The sequence below is a fragment of the Lissotriton helveticus genome, chromosome 6, assembly GCF_964261635.1.
Source record: "Lissotriton helveticus chromosome 6, aLisHel1.1, whole genome shotgun sequence".
In the NCBI taxonomy this organism is placed as follows: Eukaryota; Metazoa; Chordata; class Amphibia; order Caudata; family Salamandridae; genus Lissotriton; species Lissotriton helveticus.
In genome coordinates this window covers 495373197-495396384 of record NC_136067.1, presented here as the reverse complement: position 1 = coordinate 495396384, position 23188 = coordinate 495373197, and positions in this window count along the sequence as shown.

Here is a 23188-nt window from a genome sequence, read left to right as displayed (position 1 = left end):
GTGCTCCACTCGTTACACGTGGTAAAATTGAGATACCTCTGAATTCCACATCTTATAAGTCCCTAATGTAGAGTACCACCCGTACCCAGCAAATGAAATGCTATTAGTGGGCTGCTGGACGCATCGTGTTACCCACTACAGCAGCACTGCAATACATGTTTTGAAAGCCTGCCACTGCAGCCTGGGTTTTCAGTTTTTAGACTGCCTTTTCAACCTGGTACGGAGAGAAAGGGGTCCCAGTGGAACAGTTAATATATAAAAAAAACAGCTTTCAAACGAATTAAGACACAAATACAAATCTAAGAGAGTCTCATCAACACGCTGTCATTTAATCATACTGTGTTAAGCATAATTCATTAAATATACATTAGGATTGTTATTAAGTAATAATAGTGCCCCTAGCGAAAGGAAAAGGGATATTGTGCAAGTGAAAGGTAGGGTTTGTGCAAGTTAATCGTGACTGTGGAGAGGAATAAACTTTTAATATCACAGCACTGATTTGCTACTGCCGTCAGAGGAGCCAAAGTTTGCAGAACACACAATGTTCATGTATCATTCATAAGAAACCATGCCTAAGCTCATGCCTGAGCTTTAAAGGATACCTAGCTTGTCACTGGCACACAAAGCTCACTCCTAGGCCTGCCTCTTTTTTGTCTTGTCTCACTAGTCAGGCTGGCACCAAATCCAGTGGGAGGGGAGGGACTGACCAGAACTGGCTTAGGGGTGGACAAAGGCTTGCCCTCGAGCCACATGGTGGCACTGGTCATAAAAGTGGAACCCACATACTCTCCTCAGAACACCCTTGGACCTGTGAAGAATCAGGACAGCCCTGTTTTGTGAATAAGCTAAAGGAAGACGACTGGACTTGGTTACCTTCAATTAGCCCCCCAGAAATGACTCCAAGGGTCAGTTGGCTAACCTCCTGTTTGGGCTAAATAGACACAAGCTTCTAGAATCATCTCTCTGTGCAACTGCCCAGCTGACCAGTTCCAATTGGGCCTGCCCTGGACACTTCTGATGACCTTTGGAGGAGTAAGCCCTAACCCTGCCCTGGACACTTCTGATGGCCTTTGGAGGAGTGAGTCCTAACCCTCAAGTGGTACCCCCCAATCAATCAGTTGGTCGGCTTATCACCCTTGAGGGTATCCAGGTGCTGGGTTGCTAGGCTTACTCGAAAATCCAGATATTGAGTCTTTTCTTGAAGTCCATCAGCGAGGGTGATGTTCAGAGGGGAAGGGTGTTTCAGGACTTGATGGCAAGGTGGGGGAAGGAGCGGCCTCCTCTGTGTCTATGGTGGATGTGTGGTGTTTGTACAAGGGCAAGCTAGGCAGAGCAAGCATTATTTCTGGATGGTTAGTGGAAGTTCAGGTGGTGGTTCATGTATGCTGGTCCTTGGTCTTGGAGGGCTATGCAGGCATATGTCAGTAACTTGAATTGCCATCTTTTCTGGACAGGCAGCCTGTGGAGGTTTGACAGGTGTTGGGTGATGTGGGTCTGTTTGAGCATGTGAGGATCAGTCTGGCCGCTGACTTCTGTATCATCGGGGGGTTTCTCATAAGTTCAATGGTGGTTCCTGCTTACCGTGCGTTGCCGTAGTCTAGCCGGCTGGTGATTAAGGCTTGCTTGACTGTTTTTCTCCTGCTGATGGGGAGTCTTTGGAAAATTCATGAGAGTATGTGGAAAGTGTAGAAGCAGGCGGAGGAGACTGTGTTCATCTGCCGTTTCATCTAGGATGATGCAGAGGTTGCGGGTGTGGTCTTTTATTGTGGGAGTGGGTCTGAGTTTGGCGGGCCACCAGCTGTCGTTCCAGAGGGAGACATGGTTGCCAAAGATTAGGACTAGTCTTGTCAGTGTTTAGCTTTAGACAGTTGTATTTCATCCAGTTTATGGCATTCTTCATGCAGTTGTGGCAGTTAGTCTTAGTGGTGGTGGGGTCTGCTGAGAGTGAGAGGATGAGATGGGTATCGTCGGCATAGGATATGATGTTGAGATTGTGGGTTCTGACGACGTTGGGTAGAGGCATCATCTAGGTGTTGAAGAGAGTTGGGCTGAGGGACTAACCTTGAGGGATGCCCCAGATTGATCCCAAACTGGGGCAGTCTTTTGATGAGTGTATAGTGGGATTTGTGTGTTGAGAGCAGCGGAGAGGTCGAGGCGGATCAGGGCTGCTGATTCTCCTTTATTGAATATGGTGCAAATATCATATGTGGGGTCGATCAGGGTGGTCTCAGTGCTGTGGTTGGTGTAGACACTGAATTGGGAGGCATCTAGTAGGTTGTTTCTCTCCAGGTGCTTGGTGAGTTGCTGGTTCATGGCCTTCTCCAGGACTTCGGCTGGGAAAGAGAGCAGCGAGATGGGGCAGTAGTTCTGGAGTTTACTCTGGTCGACAGAGGGTCTCTCGAGGAGAGGTCTAATTTCTGCATGTTTCCATGCATCGAGAAAGGTGACTGTGTGTGATGGATGTGTTGATGATGTTGGTGAATTGGTGGCTGATCTCGTTGCTTCCTAGGTTGAAGAGGCAGTGGGTGCGGGGGTCCATGGGTGTTCCCAAGTTGATGAGTTCATGATGGCAGTGATGTTCGTTGGGGTGAGCTGTTCCCATGCGATGAGATGCTGGTTGGAGGAGCTTCCATTGGGGTGAAAAGGCTGAGGAGAGCGGTGGATTGATGCTCAAAGTTCCTGTAGATGGTGAATATTTTGTTGTGGAAGTGATTTGCTAGAGTGTTTCAGATTACTTGTGAAGGAGGAACCGTGTTCTTGTGACTGTTGGGCAGGTGAGCAATCTGACAAGGGTGAAGAGTTCCTTGGTGTAGTTGGCGCTTGCATCGATGCAGTCTGCAAGGGCATTCATTTTCACGCCTTTGAGTCATTGGTGGAATTCATTGAGGGATGACTTGAAGGTGGCTCAGTCTGTAGCGTCTTTGCTGGTCTGCCATCTTCTCTCCAGTTGTTTGCAGCTGTGTTTCATTGTACAGAGTACCGCCGTGTACCAGATGGCTCATTTGATGGATCAGCAGGTTTTGACTAGTTTGATGGGGGTGACTACGTCGGTGGCGTTGTTCAACCTGGTGTTGAAGTTCCGGACTGCTTGTTCCAGGTTGGTTGCGGCACGGGCTGAATGGTGTTGAGGACATCCATCCATTGGGTCTGTGTCACTTTACTCCAGCTACGCAAGTAGATGTTGGTGGCAGTTTATGGTGATCCTGCAATGGTGAATTGGACATTGGAGTGGGTGGTCTAGGTGAGTGCTGTGGCATGTGTGTATTTGACTCTGTTGCTGGATGCCAAGATTGGCTCCAGTGTGCATCCTGCTCTTTGTGTGGGGTCTGTAATCAGCTGGGTGAGGCCGATATTGTCCATTCATTCCAGGAGGTTGGCGAAGTTAGTGTCTGTGGGGTCGTACAGGTGAAATTTGAAGTTTTCGACTCAATGGCAAGTGGGGTGATGAAGTCTGTGATGGCGTCGCAGAGGCCAGTGAGTGGTCCTGGCGGTCTGTAGGTGAGGGTGCCTTTGATGGTTGTTTTTTTGTCAGTGTGAAGTTAGGAATTGAGGTGCTCCATGATGGTGTAATGTCGTCTTTGGTGGTGCTGCCGCGGATTGTTTAATTGTGGATGATGGGGATGCCCCCTTCATTTTAGTTGGTGCTGTCCCGATGTGTACTCTTGTAGCCATTGGGCATAGCGGTGGCAATGTTGGGGTGGAGAAGGGGTTGAGGCAGATCTGTGTGATGGGTTTATGTTGGGGGGCGAGGCTCCCTTGGCTGGTGTTTCAGGATTTGCCAATGATATCACGATTTGGGTATAATCGGCATATAAGGCAAGGAAGAAGCCAGATTTTTTAATAATAGACGCAAGGGGAGGAATGTAAATATTAAACAAAGTGCTGAGCCCTGGGGAACTCCACAGGGTGGGGAAAAAGACCTGGAGACAAACTGGCCCCCCTTAACATTATTTAGGAAAAGATAGCAATAGATCAAAAGCTTTACCCTCTATTCCTAGCCCATGCATACGGTCAGTCAAAATCCCATTGCTGACCATATCAAAAGCTGCAGAAACATCCAAAAAGATCAGTGCAGCTGTCCCACCCCTATCAAGTACTCGTAATTCCTCTGTTGTTATCACCAGTGCCGATTCAGTGCTGTGATGTTTACTAAAATCATGTTGTGTGTCATCCAGCCAAGAGTTTTCCTCCAAATATCCAGAAAGTTGTTGGTTCATTACTTTTTCTACCAACATGGCGGCTAAAGGAAGTCTTTATATTGGTTGGTAATTATTACGGTCTTGGGCGCTCAAATCGTCTTTTTTTAATAGGGGGAGAATCGAGGCCTGTTTCCAGTAAGAGGGAAAATATCCTTTCGCAAGCATGTTGTCAAAAATTTGCCCTAGATTTTGTGCTACTTGAGCAGGAATCATGTACATGTTGTTGGAGGTGAGAAAGGAAAGATCCCCTTGGGTACATTTCATAACAGGGTAGTACCTGTCCTAAAGTAACACTCATCCAAATGCACACTTATTCGCATTCCTCACTATCCACACATATCAAGATTAGACCATATGTAATAGGGAAACCATTACAACACATTGTATTAAAAAATATATAGCACATATATTTATTGTTCGCATAGAAAAATTTCTCAATAAAAACCCGGATATAGCCCAACAATCAGTTCATTTGATATCACGAAAGTTCATAAAAACACAATACAATTAAAATATTAATCACAATATGCATGAAAATGTAAAAAGATTGAAGAAACCCAAGGCTAGACAGAATAATTCAGTCTTAACAATTTACACATCTGACATAATGTTATATTATAGGCATGGAGATAAGCAGTTTATAATTAGCTTTTTTACACCAGTGCCCAATGGGCGGATTGTGTATCAGATATTGCGTTGACGCGTTTTGATGGGAAAAAGCCTTATAATGAGCTCTCCATGTTGTTTTGAATGTGGCTTCTCACCAATAAGCCACACCCAATCACTGCACTCCCACTTGGGAGGCAAATATACCACTGCACCATTGAATAATATGCACTTTTGAGCATGTCTTACCACCCCTAGCACAGCAAGACTTCAACTCAAAACAAACAGCACCTTTTGAAAAGGGGTTTTATTTAACAAAATGCAAAGACTATCACTTTTAGAATAAGGCTTGGGGTTTATTACATAAATACTCTCTAAACAAAGGCTGTCTCAGATACAAAATGCATAAGATTCAAATATATGTGGCAAACTTATAATCTAAAGGCATGACTCAATAACTGAGGAAACTATAATACTGATTTATAAACAACTGATATAAGGTAAGATACACTGGACGTCCTGCAAGAGATCAGAAAGATATATATATATATATATATATGTATATATATATATATATATTACCTACTGGCGGTCGCCAGTAGGTATATATAGTTAGGATTTTTTCCCTATGGGATTTTTGAAAATTCTATGTCTAATAACTTTGGCGTTTGTGGACGGAATTGGCTGAAATTTTCTGGAAAATGGAACATTTTGTTTCTGAGCAGCCCCTGGAAATTTGGGGGGGGGGTTCGTCAAGGGGGGGCCGAGAAAAAAGGGGGGTCCCAAAACGTGTTTTTAACATTGAGTTTTCCATAGGGCGGTTGGCCTCACTTTTAGCCCGAACGGCTGAATGGATTTCCACGAAACTTGGCAAAATTGTAGGGACTGGTAGCCCGATGTGCCTTTGCTAGGTCTCAATATATGTGCTTCAGTGGATTTTGAGAAATTAACGTTCAAAAAAAGATATATATCTGTAACAGCGGACCGGGCAGCGCTCCGGTTCGCGGACTTTACGCGTAACGGAACTTCGCGTAGCGAAGCTGATTGGCTCTCCGGTGTCTGTCAACATTCTAAACAGTCCGGAGCGGCCGCCATCTTGTCTCTCGGTAGGATTGAGAGACAAGAGGAGGCCAAAACAAAGGGGGAAATGACCATAAGGGGCATAGTAGATCCTCCCTGACCCCCTAGGTTTAATGTGGAGGCTTTAAAAGGGCCCCGCGGGGCAAAAAAAACAAATTTTTTTTTGTTGTTTTTTTGCGTGGGTAGCGCCCGGTTCGCGAACCGGGAAGCGTTCTGGGCAGCGTACTATAAGGAAAAAAGAATGATAGACTTTTCAAATACTGTATGTTAATTGATTGTTGGTTTTGTTGATTATTTTTTAATTTTTTTATTTTTTAAGCAATTATTTATTATTGTGATTGTGTTTCAAAATTTAATAACATTTCTAACATTTAACTAGTTTATGAATTACATATAAAAATGATTAAAGACTCAAACAATTTTTTAATATTACATACAATTTTATTTTTCGGATTGTTTTTCAAAATTTAATAGAACGTCTAGCATTTGACTGTCCGATATGTCCTCTTGTTGAGTGAACATAAGTTCCCACATTTGACCGTCATCATAATGAAGTAAATGATCCACAGATTCTACACATTGAACTAATTCATGGTCCCGTGATTCATCCATGAAATCTGAGTATTCATTGTCCTCAATATCTTTTTCTGTGTTGTTCTCCAGAACAATTTCGAAGGAAACATTCTGCTCACCTTCCATTTTATTGCTGTAATTTGCATAAAAAATAAATATATCAGTAGAGATAGGGCACTGTTGGGTTTACGTTCAGACAGGTACTTGTGAGTTTATAACAGAGAAGTAATCTATGGGCACTGTATGGTTTCAGGCGTGAAGTAGTACTATTAAAAAGTGCCTGTGAAGAAGCCTAAGTAAATTCATAATTATACCACAGAAACCTAAATCAATCCATAATTATAATAAAGAAGCCTTTCTCAATGTCTAACTCTTACAGAGGGATAGTATATAACTATCTGAAAATGTTTTCAAATTTATAAAATAATATCTCACCTTCTAAAAACAAGTTTAAGTTGTGAGTGAAAATGATCTTGCAATGTAGTTCAGGAAGTAGTAGTCAAAATGGCTGTGTTTCTCTCTCTTCCTTTATATATATTCAGGTACATAGCCAATCAAATGTCAGGTAAAAAAAGTAGAAAATGAAAGTAACATTTTAATTGGTTGTCAATTCCAACACTTCAGATGTGTTTTGTGAAGTAATTTACCTCAGGGTATTTAGAGAGGTCTACAGGCTAAATGGTTAAATGGAATTTCAATCAAATTTGTGAAAATGGTAGGCATTGGTATGTAGTATGAGCTAATCTATATTTGGTGAAATTGTCTCCAGTCGCTTTTCTGTAAACTACTTTCCCACCTTTTTTGATGGTGCGCTTCCCAGGGAGCGACCCGGTACGCGAACTGGCGAGCGCCCCGGTTCGCGAACCTTAAGCGTTACGGGAGTCCACCATTTTGTGTTTTGGTCGAATTAAGATACAAGATGCAGGGCAAATAATGTTCAGAATGGGTAGAAGGGGGCACAGTAGACTTATCTTGACCCCCTAGGTTTTCTGAGGGTGGCTGAGGAGGCCCATATGTGCGAAAAAAAAAACATTTTTTTTTAAATTTAGCGAGGTTACCTCCCGGTTCGCGTACCGGGTAGCGTCCCAGGGAGCGTACTTTGTTGAAAATTAGTGAAAAAAGTTAGAGTAAAATAATAATTGTGAGTGATCAGATGTAGGGTAGCTCTGAGAAGAGCTTTTGGGTTTATGGTACATTTAGGTACTTATAAGTAGGTACCAATGCACAGTCTTAAATTCAGAATGAAAATTCTGTTGCCCTCATCTGAGAAGTGAACTCCATCTCCTCTGTAGATATCTTGCATGTAGTAACGCAAGTTATTGTTGTACAGGGAGCCCATTCCATGGTCTCTCATGTAAGCTGAAACAGATTTGTTTACATGCTTCCTCGACTTCTCAATTTGTGGACAAAATTGGTTTGACCACCTCCATTTCTGTCTTTGGCATATATTTGAATATACCAAGGCAGTCTGAGGAAAAAGTGCCATTAATTGCTCAAAGGTGTCCTTTAAAAGCATTTCCAGACCTACCCCAGTCAAAGTGCCCAAATCATTACCTCCACAGTGCACAATTAACAGGTCAGGTTTTGGCAAATGCATAAAGGTTTTCACCAATGGTATCAATTGGTGACATTTTAATCCTCTGTGGCCAAACCACTTAATTTCCACATCTTGTAAATTGAGGTTAGGTAAATTCCTGTTCTCAGCATACCTCTGAGCCCAATAGATGTAACTATGTCCAACAATCCAGACAGAAAACATGGTGAGAGAAGGTTCTCCTGCAGTCAGATGAAGTGTGGCAATGAAATGGCAGTTGAAAAAATAAGAGTTTAAAATGAAAAAAACGGTGGAGTTTCTGTGTTAATGAAGCAGTAACAGTGATTGGTGGATTTTGATTGCTGAAAACAGAAAGTTAGGGTGCATGGATGAGTTGTTTGAAAGATGTATTTTGAGTGGTCAAGAAAAAATCATTAAATGAAAGAATGCACTGGATATGAGGTGCACTGAGAGTTCAGAGTTCAATTGCAACATTGTTGTGTGAACTTGCAAACACCAGAGGTCTTCCAAGACGTGGTTGCCATGCAAAAAAGGCAGAAAGGGCAGAGGGGGGAAGGGTTTTCATTTGAAAAAAATTGAGGGAAGAGTTTTGATTGGGTGACATGAGAGATATGTGTGAAGAATTACAGCATTTCTGTGCTTTTGATAGCTGCAGACTCTGGAGTGCATACCTTTTGCTCTGCTGAAGACAAATTGGTATGTTTCTGAGACTGTTTTGAAACTCAAAGTATTTGCTAAGGTGAGAAAAGATTTCTTTAATTTAGATAGAGAATAGTGTGCTTTAAGGAGAAAATTATGAAGAAAGTTGTGTTCTTCAAATGTTGCTTTGTCTCAAGTGTTTTACAAATAGATTTTGTTTCTTTGAGAAAATGTAATTGGAGAAAATGTGAAGTATTAGTACTGACAGGGTGTTATTGTGCATAGGAGCTGTGGAGTCTTTTCAAATTATGACTTGAAAATCGTTTTTGAGGAAAATGAATGGTTATAATATTTATGACAAGGACATAATGGTGTATGCTTCATTATAAGGCAATTGAGTGTCTCTGATGTTATTTTTCCCATTTTAATGTATGACCTTTCTCTGTGGAGCAAATTGCTTGTAAATATGCTCCCACCTGTGCATGGCAAATTTAGATTTTGAATGTTTGCGTTACATAGCCATGTTAAAAGTGACACAAACATGCTGCAAAGGCAATCAAAAAACGCTTTTATGTGTCTTAAGGACATTTTAAGTCATTTCTCCATGTGCAGTGTTTTGAAATTATGATTTGAAAATCGTTTTTGGGGAAAAGGAATGGTTTTTAAATTTATGACAAGGACATAATGGTGTATGCTTCTTTATAAGGCATTTCAGTGTCTCTGATGTCATTTTTCCCATATTACATTAAAAGACCTTTCCCCGTGGGGCACATTCCTTGTAAATATGCTCCCACCTGTGCATGGCAAATTTAGATTTTGAATGTTTGTGTTACATAGCCATGTTAAAAGTGACCCAACCATGCTGGAAAGGCAATCAAAAAACGCTTTCATGTGTCTTAAGGACATTTTAAGTCATTTCCCCATGTGCAGTGTTTTCAAATTATGATTTGAAAATCGTTTTTGGGGAAAAGGAATGGTTTGTAAATTTATGACAAGGATATAATGGTGTATGCTTCTTTATAAGGCATTTCAGTGTCTCTGATGTCATTTTTCCCATATTACATTAAAAGACCTTTCCCCGTGGGGCACATTCCTTGTAAATATGGTCCCACCTGTGCAAGGTAAATTTAGATTTTGACTGTTTGCGTTACATAGCCATGTTAAAAGTGACCCAAAAACTTGCAAAGGCTTTAAAAAAACACTTTCATGTGTCTTAAGGACATTTTAAGTCATTTCCCCGTGGGCAGTGTTTTCAAATTATGACTTGAAAATCGTTTTGAGGTAAAGGAATGTTGTTAAAATTTATATGTATAGCTAATTGCTAATCGCAAATTGCACCTTCATTCCTATGGGCCTCCTGGCCCATGGAAATGAATGGGTAATTTGCAATTAGCAATTTGCTCATCGCAAATTAGGAATGGTAAAGAATCGCTATTTATTCCTTAAAATTCGCTATTTTGGAAATGCAAAATAGTTTGATGATACATATGGCGGTTCATCTCTAACAAGATAAGAAGCTTAGGGATACATTTATGATGACTGGCGCAATGAAGTGGACATCACTTACTTCATTGGTAGAGCTTTACATGTATTATCTCCTCTGTATTCTTCATCAAGCGTAACTTTCATCTGCAATCCTGAGTAGGCCTCACCTTAAACAAACCTCTGGATAGGGCACACCTTATCGTCATCCTGAATTAATCATTTAAAATGCTAGGGACAGATTTATGATAGGTGTATGCCTCTTTTGCGCCACTGTGCGTCACTTTTTTGATGCAGCGGCGGTGCAAAAGATTTGCTATGAGGCGACAAAATTACAAATTGATGCATTTAGGCAGATGTGTCATGGTGTAAAAAAAACGTGCCACATGAAACCGATGCAGCAGTGATGCAAAAGATGCACCATGTTGCAAGACAGGCCTCACTTGGGGCCATATGTATCAAGCTAATTAGCATTCGCAAAGGTCAAAATTCTGCGAATTTCGGCCTTTGCGAATGCTAATTAGACAAATGGTATGTATCAAACAAGTTTGATGCAAAATAAGGAATAGCAAAATTTGCTATTCCTTATTTTGCGATTGTACTGAAGGATTTGCAAATTTTGCGATTCCTTAAATGCAATGTATCAAACAAAAAATATGCAAAAAATGCCATTAAGGATTTGCAAACTACCACCAACTTCTAGTTGGTGGTAATTTGCGAATTCTTTTCAAAAAGCTTTTTTTCCAAAAAACAAAAGGTGCCATATGACGCCCATACATGCCCTTAGGGCATATATGTGCGCCATATGCCCCCAAATTTCTTTTTCAGGGGTGCAGCAGGGTGTTCTTGAGACACCCCTGCACCTTTGGAAAAATTCCTAATTTGCGATGAGCTAATTGCTAATCGCAAATTGCACCTTCATTCCTATGGGCCTCCTGGCCCATGGAAATGAATGGGTAATTTGCAATTAGCAATTTGCTCATCGCAAATTAGGAATGGTAATGAATTGCTATTTATCCCTTAAAATTCGCTATTTAGGAAATGCAAAATAGTTTGATGATACATATGGCGGTTCATCTCTAACAAAATAAGAAGCTTAGGGATAGATTTATGATGACTGGCGCATCACCAGGGATGTGCCAGTCATCCTGCGCTGCTGTTCCGCCACCCATGGTGTGCTGCATTTACAATGCGGCGCAGCATGGGGCAAAAATGGCACAGATGCGTGACGCATCTGTGCCGTAAAGGTGGCGCATTGCTGGAGTTGTATCGCAAGTGTGATGCAGCTCCAGCAAGGCTCAGGGGTGCCCCATCTCCACAATGTTGCGTCAAGACCTATGCCTGCTTCAAGCAGGCGCAGGGTTTTGACGTAGCTTCCTCCTATCTGATTGTAAATGCGGCACACCATGAGTGGCAGAGCAGCGGTGCACGTTAACTGGTGCATGCCTGGGGATGTGCCATTTAACATAAATCTGCCCCTTTACATTTAAGTATGTGCAGGGGACACAGAGTCGGTGAGGCTTATCCAAGGTTAAGAAGAGATGAGTCCTGTTCACTGAAAAATTAGACATAGGCTTCACCTGCTCAGCATCGTTGGACATGGCTATATAATAGCTGCAAAATGTTACTCTTGTTAAACAATTTTACTATTATAATCTCTGAGATTTGTCTCTTACTCTGCAACATCTCATTGTTGTTATCTTTCTTTAAAGATAAAGACAACATCAACATGAGCGACAATCAGCAATCAGTTGATTTTGACCTCATCATTGAACTCGTAATTGAAACATCAGTGGATGTTGATCCCTTGGATGATTTAAATCCTGAGGATGAAGAAGAACGTGATGAGGATGCAGATTTGTCCGAATTATATGACATAGGATGGGAAGCTGACGTGCTTGAGCCTATGGAACTATAAACATTTATTTTAAAAATTTATAATAAATAAAAAGTAAAAATGTAAACCGTTTAATTTAAAAATAAAGACACCTTCAAAAACAGGTTATGTGTAGTGTCTTCAATAAAATATTAAAATATGCTCATAAAATTAGATCAGATTCACATATAAAATAGCACAGGTAACATGAATATAAATTCCATTTCTTTTCTGCTATTTCTGTATTCTAAATTTGCCAAGCACTAAAAAATCTTCTATGTAAAAATGTCAAGTAGTGTTTTAAGTTTTTGATTACTGTTATTGATTTACTGTTGGGTAATAGTGGTTAATAACATTTTTTATTATATTTTACCACAGATTCAACTGCAGATCATTTCAAGATTTCAGCATGCCAACCAAAGAAAGAGTGAGAAAGGCTGCAAAACGTCAAAGACAGCAGGTTAATGAAAAAAAGCAGCAGTCCTCTAACAAAAAGATTTGTCAAGTCACCAAGAAAGCACCGGGTAAGAGTACAAAAACATTCATAAGAAATATCTGTAGTAAAAAAAATATTACTACAGAAAATGTTTCAGTCCAGAAAAAGAGAAGCAATTCAAACGGAAAGGAAAGGCCAATGAAAAATGTTACTGCTAGAGCAAGAGATAACTCTGTGCATGATAGTAGAAGGAAACAACAGTTTAGGGACATTCGTAAACGAATGTTCCGCAACAGGATAATTGGCAATTTGTTAAAAAATATTAAGAAAGGTCAACAGAAAGTGGTTTTTTATAAGAGAAAAAAAATAGTTGAGAAAGTTATTGATCAGGCATTTGAAATTAAACGTAAGTTATTTATTTTGATAATCAATAGAATTAGGAAGCTAAACAAGGCAATTTATGATTTCAAAAGAAATAGTAGATGGAAGAGAATAGTTAATCGTAGTAATTTTTGTGAAGTTTTTTCTGGAGAATGGATGCATAGTTCAAGCTGTGAGGCATTTTTTAATGAGGAGAGTTATTTCCAGGATAATGATTTGGTGCATGCAGTTGACACCAGTGGTCGTGCTTATGAAGTGAAAGATGGTTGTCCAGTTGAAAAAGAAAAACTTGTGACAACAGAGGCAGAAGAGGTGTTAGGTAATGAGGTTTTAGGAAGACGTGCTAAGGGTCCTGTGTACACCTGGAAGTGTAGTAGTATTTGCAGTGTGCGACAGGATTCCATCAATTTGCTTTGTGATTTTGTACGGTCATTTAATAAGAAAAGTTTGAAGCAGAAAATGAGGTTGTTGCAAGAATTAGATCCTTGCAGAGTGAGAGTAGTGACAGGTTCTCATGGTCATTCACTGGCTTGTCTTTCCAGGAGAGTATGCCAGAGTGTTTTTCATCATTTCAGGATGCTAGCAGTGCATCATAATAAAGTGAGGAAATTAGTTAGAATGTTGTATTATGCTAAGAGTCCAGCAATTATGCTTAAACAATTATGCGCTGCTCTTTTGCATGGTTCTGAAATAGATGTGAAGAATATATGTGAAGAAATTGAGTTTTGTTACTTTGGAAGTAAAGAGGAGAATGTTGAAATTGACCAAGAAGAAGCGGGTAATGTGGAAGATAGTGTACAGGTTTCCAGTACAGATAATTTCCAGAGGGAAATTGCGACGTTTCAGGTCAAATCAAGTGAGAGGCCAAATTTCACTTGTGTGTGTTGTCGACGCACTTATTATAAGAATCAGACTAAGTTAGTGGATTTATATGCAAAAAGTGAAAGGGAAAATAATAGTGAATGGAAGGATTTCGCAACATACTTGATGGCAGAAAATTGTTTTGATTTGGGATTGGATCAACGTGTGTGTACTTATTGTTGTTGCAAATTAAATCAAAACCAGATGCCTGCTAGAGCAGTTCATAATAATCTGGAATTGGTTGAGATTCCTTCTGAATTGAAGGATTTAAATACTTATGAATCTATTTTGATTCAAAGTATCCATCCCTTTCAGGCTATTGTAAGAATGGAGCCAAAGACAGGGAAATTGCCTCCATCAGATTTACAGAGAGGATTAAAGGGAAGAGTTGTTTATTTGCCTCTAGATTTGAAGAAAAACATTAACACAATTGGAGTAGAAAAAGTGGAAGAGGAACCTCTGGTTATCTTAGTTAATGGGGTTCCGACAAAGAATAAGAAAATATGGCAAGATTTAGTGGATGTTAGGAAAGTTAAAAAGGCAACATTGTATTTGAAAAAAAATAATAAATACTATAAGAATGTATATGTTGCAGAAGAGGAAGTAAGTGAGGAAGAGGATAGCGATTTGTGTGCTGGTCAAATTGAGAAAGTAGAACCCTCTACTAGTGAAGAAATATATGAACATTATAGTGTTCATCCTTTGCATTCCAAGGAAGTCATGGGGAATGCTATTGAGTTGTTTCAAATGAAACAAGCCAAAGGGAGTCCCATTAGTGTTTGGGAGGAAAGTTTGGAAGCTCGGTGTTTCCCACAGCTTTTTCCAACAGGTCAGGGAGGAAGATATGATGAGCGACCTCATCAAATTCCTGCTTCTGAATACCGGACTTTGCGATTGTATGCAGGAGATGCTAGGTTTCGACAATGCATTCCTTATTTGTTTCATCTCCTGTTTGAAAGCGATCTGTCTGGACTGTCATATGCAGTGAACCACATCTTGAAAAGTGGTATACACATGCAAAACATCTCGGCAAGTGACTTTATGGATAAAGTCAATGTCCAAGACAGTATTTTGGATTCTCACCTGATTAATCTCATGGCATGTCAGCGTGGTACTAATGAGTACTGGTACCGTCGTCATGGTGATTTAAAATGTATGCTGAGGAACTTAGGAACTCCCACATGGTTCCTCACTCTGAGCTGTGCCGAGTATGGCTGGGAAGACTTACTTGAATTTCTACGAGAGGCAAATGCTAACGTAGAAAACATCGAATTCAAGACACCCGGAGAACTGTGCTCTTTGGATCCAGTCAATGTATGTAGGTACTTCAATCATAGATTTGAAGCTATGATGTCTTTCATCATGAATAAGAAGAATCCACCTCTTGGAGAGGTGTTGGATTTCTTCTGGAGAAAGGAGTACCAAGCAAGAGGTGCTCCTCATATACATATGTTGCTGTGGATCAAGGATGCACCTAAATTTGGAACTGATCCAGAAGACTCAGTGATGAGTTTTATACAACAGTATTCTACGTGTGCTGTTTCAAACGCAAAGGAGAAGAAAAGCCTAAGAGAAAAAGTTCTGCGTTTCCAAAGCCATCGATGTGGAAAGTACTGTCGTCGTAAATTCCGAAACAAGGACAAGTTCTACACCAAATGTCGTTTCGGCTTTCCACGACCGGTGATTTCTAAAGGAAGAGTAAACAGTTTGATGTCTTCGCTGCGACATAATGTGATGAAGAAATCACCTAAAAACACATACAATTTCAAGAGGAACGAAGAGTCCAAGTACATCAACGACTACAACCCGGTGATTTTGTCCATGTGGAATGCTAACATGGATATACAGTTTGTGGCTGATAACTGTATGGCTGTGGCTCGGTATGTGACGTCTTACATCACCAAAAAAGAGAAGACAGAATTGAAGGATAAGTGGGAGGACATTTCCCATGAAAAGAGCCTCAGCAAGAAGTTGTACAGTTTCAGTCTGAAGATGTTGTCGCATCGAGAAATTGGAGCGTACGAATGTTCTGACCGGTTGTCTTCAGCAAGTCTCTATGCCAAGTCCAGGAGTATCGTTTGGGCGAGTCTTGGTCTTGCTGCAACGCGTAATCGAGTTCTCAAACCTGTGCGGGAAATTGAGTATTTGGCGGAAAAGGAGCCAAACAGTACCGACATTTTGAAGACCAACATGTTGGATACATATTATCCAAATCGAAGCATTCACCTCGAGAATGTTTGTCTGTATGAGGTTCTTCAAAATTACATATTCAAGAGGAACATCAAAGAAGATACTGAGAAAGGAGTGTATGCTGTAATAGGAAGTGAGGGATGTCTGGTCAAGCAAAGAAAATGCCACTTGGTAAACCATCGAAAATTGAGTGGCGAATCTCCTGAAAAAAAGGAGTTTTTCTATTTAGCACTTTTGCAACTTTTCAAGCCTTGGCGTGCAGAAGAGGAACTGCTTGGAGATTTTCTCTGTTACGAAGACTCTTTCAATGCCGCCAAGGAGACCATAGAATGTCCTGCTTTTCCCAAATATGTAGAAATGTTGAATGCAGAAATTGAGCAGGAAGCAATGATTGCAGCCGAGATTGCCAGAGACAGTTCTCAGGACAGTCAGAGTTCTGCTTCATTGAGTCAGGATCCACTAGGAGGACCTGTTATCGAAAATGAAGCTGCCACTGCTATGAATGAAGTGGAAAGAGCCATGGCACATGCTCAGGAGGATGCGGTTAACTTAGAAGAGTTGGAAAGACAACTCAACGTTGAGCAGAGGAAAATATATGACGAAGTTACCATGCAAATTGATCATGGATTAAGTCATGACAAGAAAGAGTGCTCATGTACGTCGTTGAAGCCTGTCCGACTGTACGTGAGTGGAGAAGCGGGAACTGGAAAAAGTTTCCTTATTAAAGCAATTTCATGTTATTTGCAGGAAAGGACAGAGTCATCGCTGTCTTGTGTTAACACCGCTCCAACTGGACTGGCAGCACATAACATTAAAGGGATTACTTTACATCGTTTACTGATGCTGCCAGTGGAGCATGACAACAAATTACAATATCACAAGCTATCTGGAGATGCTTGTTTTGAAGTTTCAAGAATCTTGAGGAAAATGAAACTTCTTATCATTGACGAAGTAAGCATGGTTTCCAATGTCATGCTTGCCTTTGTGCATTTGAGAATGCAAGAAGTTCTCAAAACAGAGTATGATGTGTTATTTGGTGGCAAACACATCATTGTTTTCGGAGATCTTCTGCAGCTGACACCAGTGAAAGGGCAACCTGTGTTCAAAATGCTCACGCATGAAGATACCAGGAAGTGCCTAGGCAGCATTGGCAACGTCAATATATGGTTTAACTTCAATTATGCTGAACTGCATGAAAATATGCGTCAGGCGAAGGATGAAGTTTACAAGACTATTCTACAAGATGTTAGAATTGGAAAAGTGACCGAGCATGGGAAAGAAGCTTTACATGCACGATTACTGTCAAATTTATATCCAGAACAAGATGTTGTGCCTGAGAATATTTTTCAGAAAATTACTGAGCAGAAATCTGGAATATGTTTGATGCCAACTCTTGCAGAATGTGCCAAATTCAACAACAAAATGTTGCATTTAGAAAAGCAAGAGATTGTGAAACTGGAAGCTATTGACAGAGTAGAGCATATGGGATCAACAATTATTTTGTCTGAGAATCTGAAAACAAAATTGGATTCATTAGAGAAGAGTATATCTAAAACTGCAGGTTTTGAAAAGACTCTGAATGTGTGCTTGAACTGCCGTATAATTTTAAGAAGGAATTTACATGTTGAAAGAGGTCTGGTAAATGGATCAATGGGTAATGTTGTTGATTTTGTAAAATACAGAAATAGAGATGGAATTGAATTTTTAAAAATTAAATTTGATGGCATTGAGGAAGTACAGCTAATTGGTCGTTGTTCTGCTAGATTTTTGCTTGTAAAAGACTTATATGTTCGCCGTAAGCAGTTTCCTGTTTGCTTGGCAAATGCGGTGACAATCCATAAATCGCAAGGTTTAAGTGTAGACAGTGCATTGGTGAATATTGGCAGTTCTGTGTTCAAGGAGGGTATGGCATATGTGGCATTGTCACGAGTTAGAACTTTATCGGGATTGTACTTGATTGAGTGTGATGTCACAAGCATTTGTGTGGATCTAGATTGTGTTAAGGAATACAATAGGTTAAGAAGAGAGTATGCGCCACATTTGCCTCAATATCCTTTGTTTGAGAAACGTGTGGTAGGCCGGAAACGAAGACATGTGACCAATACTGGGGAGGTTGTAGCAAAAAGACGAAAAGTCGATGAACCTGAAATTATAAGCAGAAACAAAAAGGATTCTGTTGAAGATGTTGTTGGTTTTCAATTTGAAAACAGTTCTGGTGTCAACTGCTATGCTAATGTAGTGGTTAATGTTTTGTTTTCTCTAGAAAATGTAAAAGAAGAGATTGTGGTCAATTCTGATCAAAGATTTTGCAGTTTGTTAAATTCTGTCTTAGAAAAATGTAGCACTGATAGAACAAACATAGAAAGTGTGTCTGAAATTCGAAATCTGTTAGACAGATGTTCAGGCCAAACACAATTCTCTCAAAATATTCAGCAAGATTGTCAGGAGTTTTTAATGTATATGCTTGATGTATTGCATGCTGAAGGTGTAGATGTAGATCAGCTGTTTGGGCTTTCTTATCAATGGCAGCATGACTGCGAGAACTGTAGGGTATCAAGTACTACTAGTGTAGACTCAGAAAGATTTATATATTTAACTTTGCCAGACAGTAAATCAGTCTCCTTTAATAAGCTAGTAAAAGCAGCTGATCACAACATGGAGTGTAGCCAATGTAAATCTGAAATGATGTCCACATTATTTATACGAACATATGGCCAGTATGTCATTTTAATGTTCCAACGATGTAGGCCTGATGGAACAAAATTGACAACTTTAATTAAAAATTTTGTGGCTTCGCAGTTGTCAATATCAGGAAGGACTTTTGTAACTGCAGCAATTATATATCATGACGGTCCTTCAACAACATCAGGACATTACACAGCTTATTTAAAGTCTAGAAATGGCTGGTCATTCTGCAATGATTCTGTTTTAATTTTCAAAAAAAATTTGCCGTATGACCTTAAAAACTCTTACCTGGTGTTTTTAAAACCAAAATTTTAGGGAAAGAATCTCGGGATGTGCTCTGAGGAATTTCAAGAAGTTCTAATGGCTCCTACACGATTTGGCCTTGAGGATAAGTGTAGTTCAGAGACATAACTTGTAACCATAAGACTGGACGTCATGGAGAAATAAGTGCACTTTGAATGAGTTCAGAAAAACTATTTCTTTTTATAAGCTAATTGAAGCAGCCAATCAAAACATAGAGTAGAGGGAATGTAAGTCTGCAATGCTGTCTACTGTTTTACATTGCTTTGTGATTAAAAGTGATGTAGAGAATTAAGTAATTGTAGTAGTCATAGAGGTAGTGTAAGTCTGCTTCATAGTAAGCAGTATCAGTGTCATAGGAAATGTAGAACATGACTGAGGAAGAAGGGGAAGATATTACTAGTCCAGGATTGTGAAAATGATCTTCAACATTTTAATTCTGAAAGTTGCGGAAATGCCAAATGACGGGATTGGCTTACAAGAAATCCAAGAGTTATAAATGGCTCTGACAAGATTTGGCCTTGTGGAAACTTGTGGTAGAGAGCAAGAAGTCATTTATTGTATGTAACATGTTTTTCAAAACGATGGAGGTTTTCTTTCAGAAAGTGGCGGGCTGAAAGTAATAACAGCACAACAGAGTGTAAGCTGTTCATAGGACATCCTTTGACGTCATGGAAAGTAAGTTAACTTTAAGGAGTTCTGAATTCTGATTTGTTATGTTGTATGGGTTTTTTAAACACAATCATTTTGATTGTGTTTTTTTTCCCCGCTGTTATATGATGAATACCTTCAAGTCACTGTTTTTAGTGAAATTTGATACATTCTGAGAACAGCAAAAATAAACCATTTAACATGTATAATTAATTCTGTACTGTTTCCATTTATGATGTACATTTAGAACTGTGTAGGAGGCATGGAGAAGGAGAGGCTTCTGTAAGTGTCAAAGTTCTTGCATACAGTGCTCATATTCTACGTAGTCTTTCATATGATAGACTACATTTCCACAATGAGATACCTAATCAAAGGAAACACAGGTCATATGATTGTGGAATGAGCAAAAAAAGTGCATGTTTTTCAATTATATTACCTGTGTTTCCTAACATTACACACCACATTGTGTAGATGAGGTTTAGGCCTGTTCCTGGAGACAGAGGAGGTCTGACATTTGTTCAAGAGTGCAGTGGACATTACTCACTTCGTTGGTAGGCCTCCACATGTATTATCTTCTCTGTATTCTTCAACAAACCTAAATTCCATCTGCAACCCTGAGTAGGACTTACCTGAAACAAATCTGTGGATAGGTTACACCTTATTGGCATCTTGAAACAATCATTTAAAATGTTAGGGTCAGATTTATGGTGGCCGTGCGCCTCTTTTGCTCCATTGTGGGTCACTTTTGTGTAAAAGATGCACCATGTTGCAAGATAGGTTTCAGTTCATCTCCAGCAAGATACCATCAGTTTAAAATGTATATAATTAGCACTGTGTAGGGGGCATGCAGCAGGTGAAGCTTTTGTAAGTGTCAAAGTTGTTGCATGCAGTGCTGCACTTCTGGGTACTTTTCATATGCTGGACTACATCTGCACTATGAGATACCTAAGCAAAGGCAACACAGGTGATGTGATTGTGAAATGAGGAAAAGAAACTCCACATTTTTCAATTACATCACCTGTGTTTCCTAAGTTTACGAATGACATTGTGCAGATGAACTTTAGGTCTGTCCACGGACACAGAAGAGGTCTGGCCTTTGTTCAAGAGTGAAGTGGTCATGACTTACTTCATTGGTAGGCCTTCACATGTATTATGTCCTCTGTTCTCTTCAAACAACTCGAAATTTCATTTGGAACCCTGAGTAGGTCTCACCTCAAACAAACCTCTGGATAGGACACATCTTATTGGCATCCTGAAGCAATCATTTAAAATGTTAGTGTCTTGCGACACTTTTCTGAGACAACAGCAGTGCAAAAGATGCACCATGTTTTAAGATAGGCCTCACTTCATCTGCATCAAGATACTGTTAGTTTTAAATGTATATCTTTAGGACTGTGTAGGGGTCCTGGAGAAGCAGAAGCTTCTGTCAGTGTCAAAGTTGTTGAAAAACTGTTTGTCCTTCAATCTTTTCCCTTGTCTTTTGTAATTTTTAAATACATGTTTTAATATTTTTCAAATGTTTGTTCTCTCTTTCACAGATTGAAAGTATAAAAACAAAAAGTGAGTAATTTAACGACAATTATAAGGTAAATGTTTTGTATTCTTTTCGTTACATTTCTATCACATTCACCTACTATTAGTTCCACAGCTTCATTTCTTTAACCCTCAGTTTCCTGCCTTTGCTACTTTCCTCATTCCTTTCTCTATTACCTACTTACTCAACTCCTTCCACTCTTTTTCTCAGTCCCTCTCTTCTCATAGTTCCTCACTCTTGTTCACTCACTCCGTCTCTATTACTCTTAGTGTCTTTGACTGATCACTTTTTCACTACTTGTTCATAATGCTTTCTCTGTGTAGTTGAAGCACACTAAGGGGCATATTATGAACACAGCCAATAAAATTATTGCTGTTTTTATTGGCAGAAAACTGGTGCAAAAGTGGTTTTAGCGGCAGTTTTCTGCCGCAAAAGCGGCTTTGGTGACATATTTCTGCCGATAAAAGCTGCAAAACTTTTATTGCCTATGTTGATGATATGGCTCTATGTTATTTACATTTCTTTGCTGTTTTAATTAATCTTTTTCTGTTATTTTTTGTTTTCTGTTTTCTATTTTTTCCCTCTGTTATTCCCCATGTTTTAATCTTATTTTGAACATTCACTCACATTCTCTAAGAAACTCTTCTTTGTTATTGTTCTACTCTCTTTTTTTTCTTTCACTTCCTTATCTATTTTGTTTTCCACAATTATACCCTCTTCCGTCTTTTCTTCGGTAAATAGATCTATTAAACAGTATCTCTGGTTTACTCCCTATAGCTGTCTTTCTTTTAACATCACTCTCTGTTTACTTTCCTTATACTTACTCTTTTTTTTTTTTTTTTTTTAATTTTTTGGGTTCGCTCCCGGTCCGCGAACCGGGAAGCGAACTGGGAAGCGAACTAAAAGAAATAGAGCTTGCCAGAGTGCTAAACATTCTAGCAATTTTTTTTGAAAGGGGAGGTAGTTCTGAAAAGAACTTTTTTTTTAATGTTTTTGTTGGTTTATATATATTTTTTTTTTTTTTGTATTTTTTTTTTTTTGTATTTTTTGAACAATTTTATATTTTTTTTGTTTTTTTTGGGGGGGGAAACAACAAAAAACAGGCATTGAAAAGGGCTCAACAGGAGCAAAAAAAAAATTACTGTCTGGGGCGGTTAGGGCAATTATGATTGTTATAAGCTAGGTTGATGGAATTAATACTCATGTTACCACATGATATCAATGCACCGCAGTGCAGACAAGTATATTTCATATGCCCAAAATTCTCCTGGATGTTTGGCACGGTTTCCCGTGCCTCTGCTGCTGTCAATGATATTAACGATGTTGACCTGGCCACAGGAGTTGCTGTTGGGTTTTGTTCCATGTCACGTATTTCCGCCCGGCTGTAATTGAGTGGATGCCACCTGTTCATGTGCCTATGCATGGTATAGTTCCCATAGCTATACTTTTTATCAGTCCCTCTTGATAATTTCTCTCTGCAAATGAGGCAGGTGACATACCTCGCATTTACTTTCTTCTGCCCTGGAGGGATTGAAAAAAACTGCCAAATGAAACTGGCTTTCCTATGGGAAACCCGGGGCACCTCTTCCAAGAACTGTGGTCCTTCTCTCTCCTCTTCTTCTATTTCTTCCTCTTCCTCCTCTGTGTTGGTGATGACCTGGGGAGGTGGTCCTCTCTTCCCATGAGGAGGTGGAGGTGGTGGTGGGGGTGCACCAGCTGAAGCAACTACTGAAGCCATTGCTCTACTATGAATAAAGGTCTTCCTCTCACAATGATGAAAGTCAGAGTGAGGAAAGAAGGAGGGGTTTTCATCATTTGGGAAAAACAATAGTTCTAAACCAATGAAAAGTGTTATTTTTAGGTCACCTGACCTAGCCTTACATGAATATGAAACCAAAAGTTAAATGAACCAATGAAAAGTTTTATTAACAAGTCACATGACCTCTCACGCTTATGTTACGCGCTGCGGAACGCGCCCCGGATCGCTTCCGGGTCGCTGCGCTTCGCGCCTCGGTTCGCGTACCGGAGCACTTCTGGGTGCGCTAACGCAGCGCGTCATAAGACGCATTACGCGACAACGTGATACGTCGCGCTTCCGCGACGCGTCACGATGTTGATTTCTAACGCGGCAGTTGCGCTA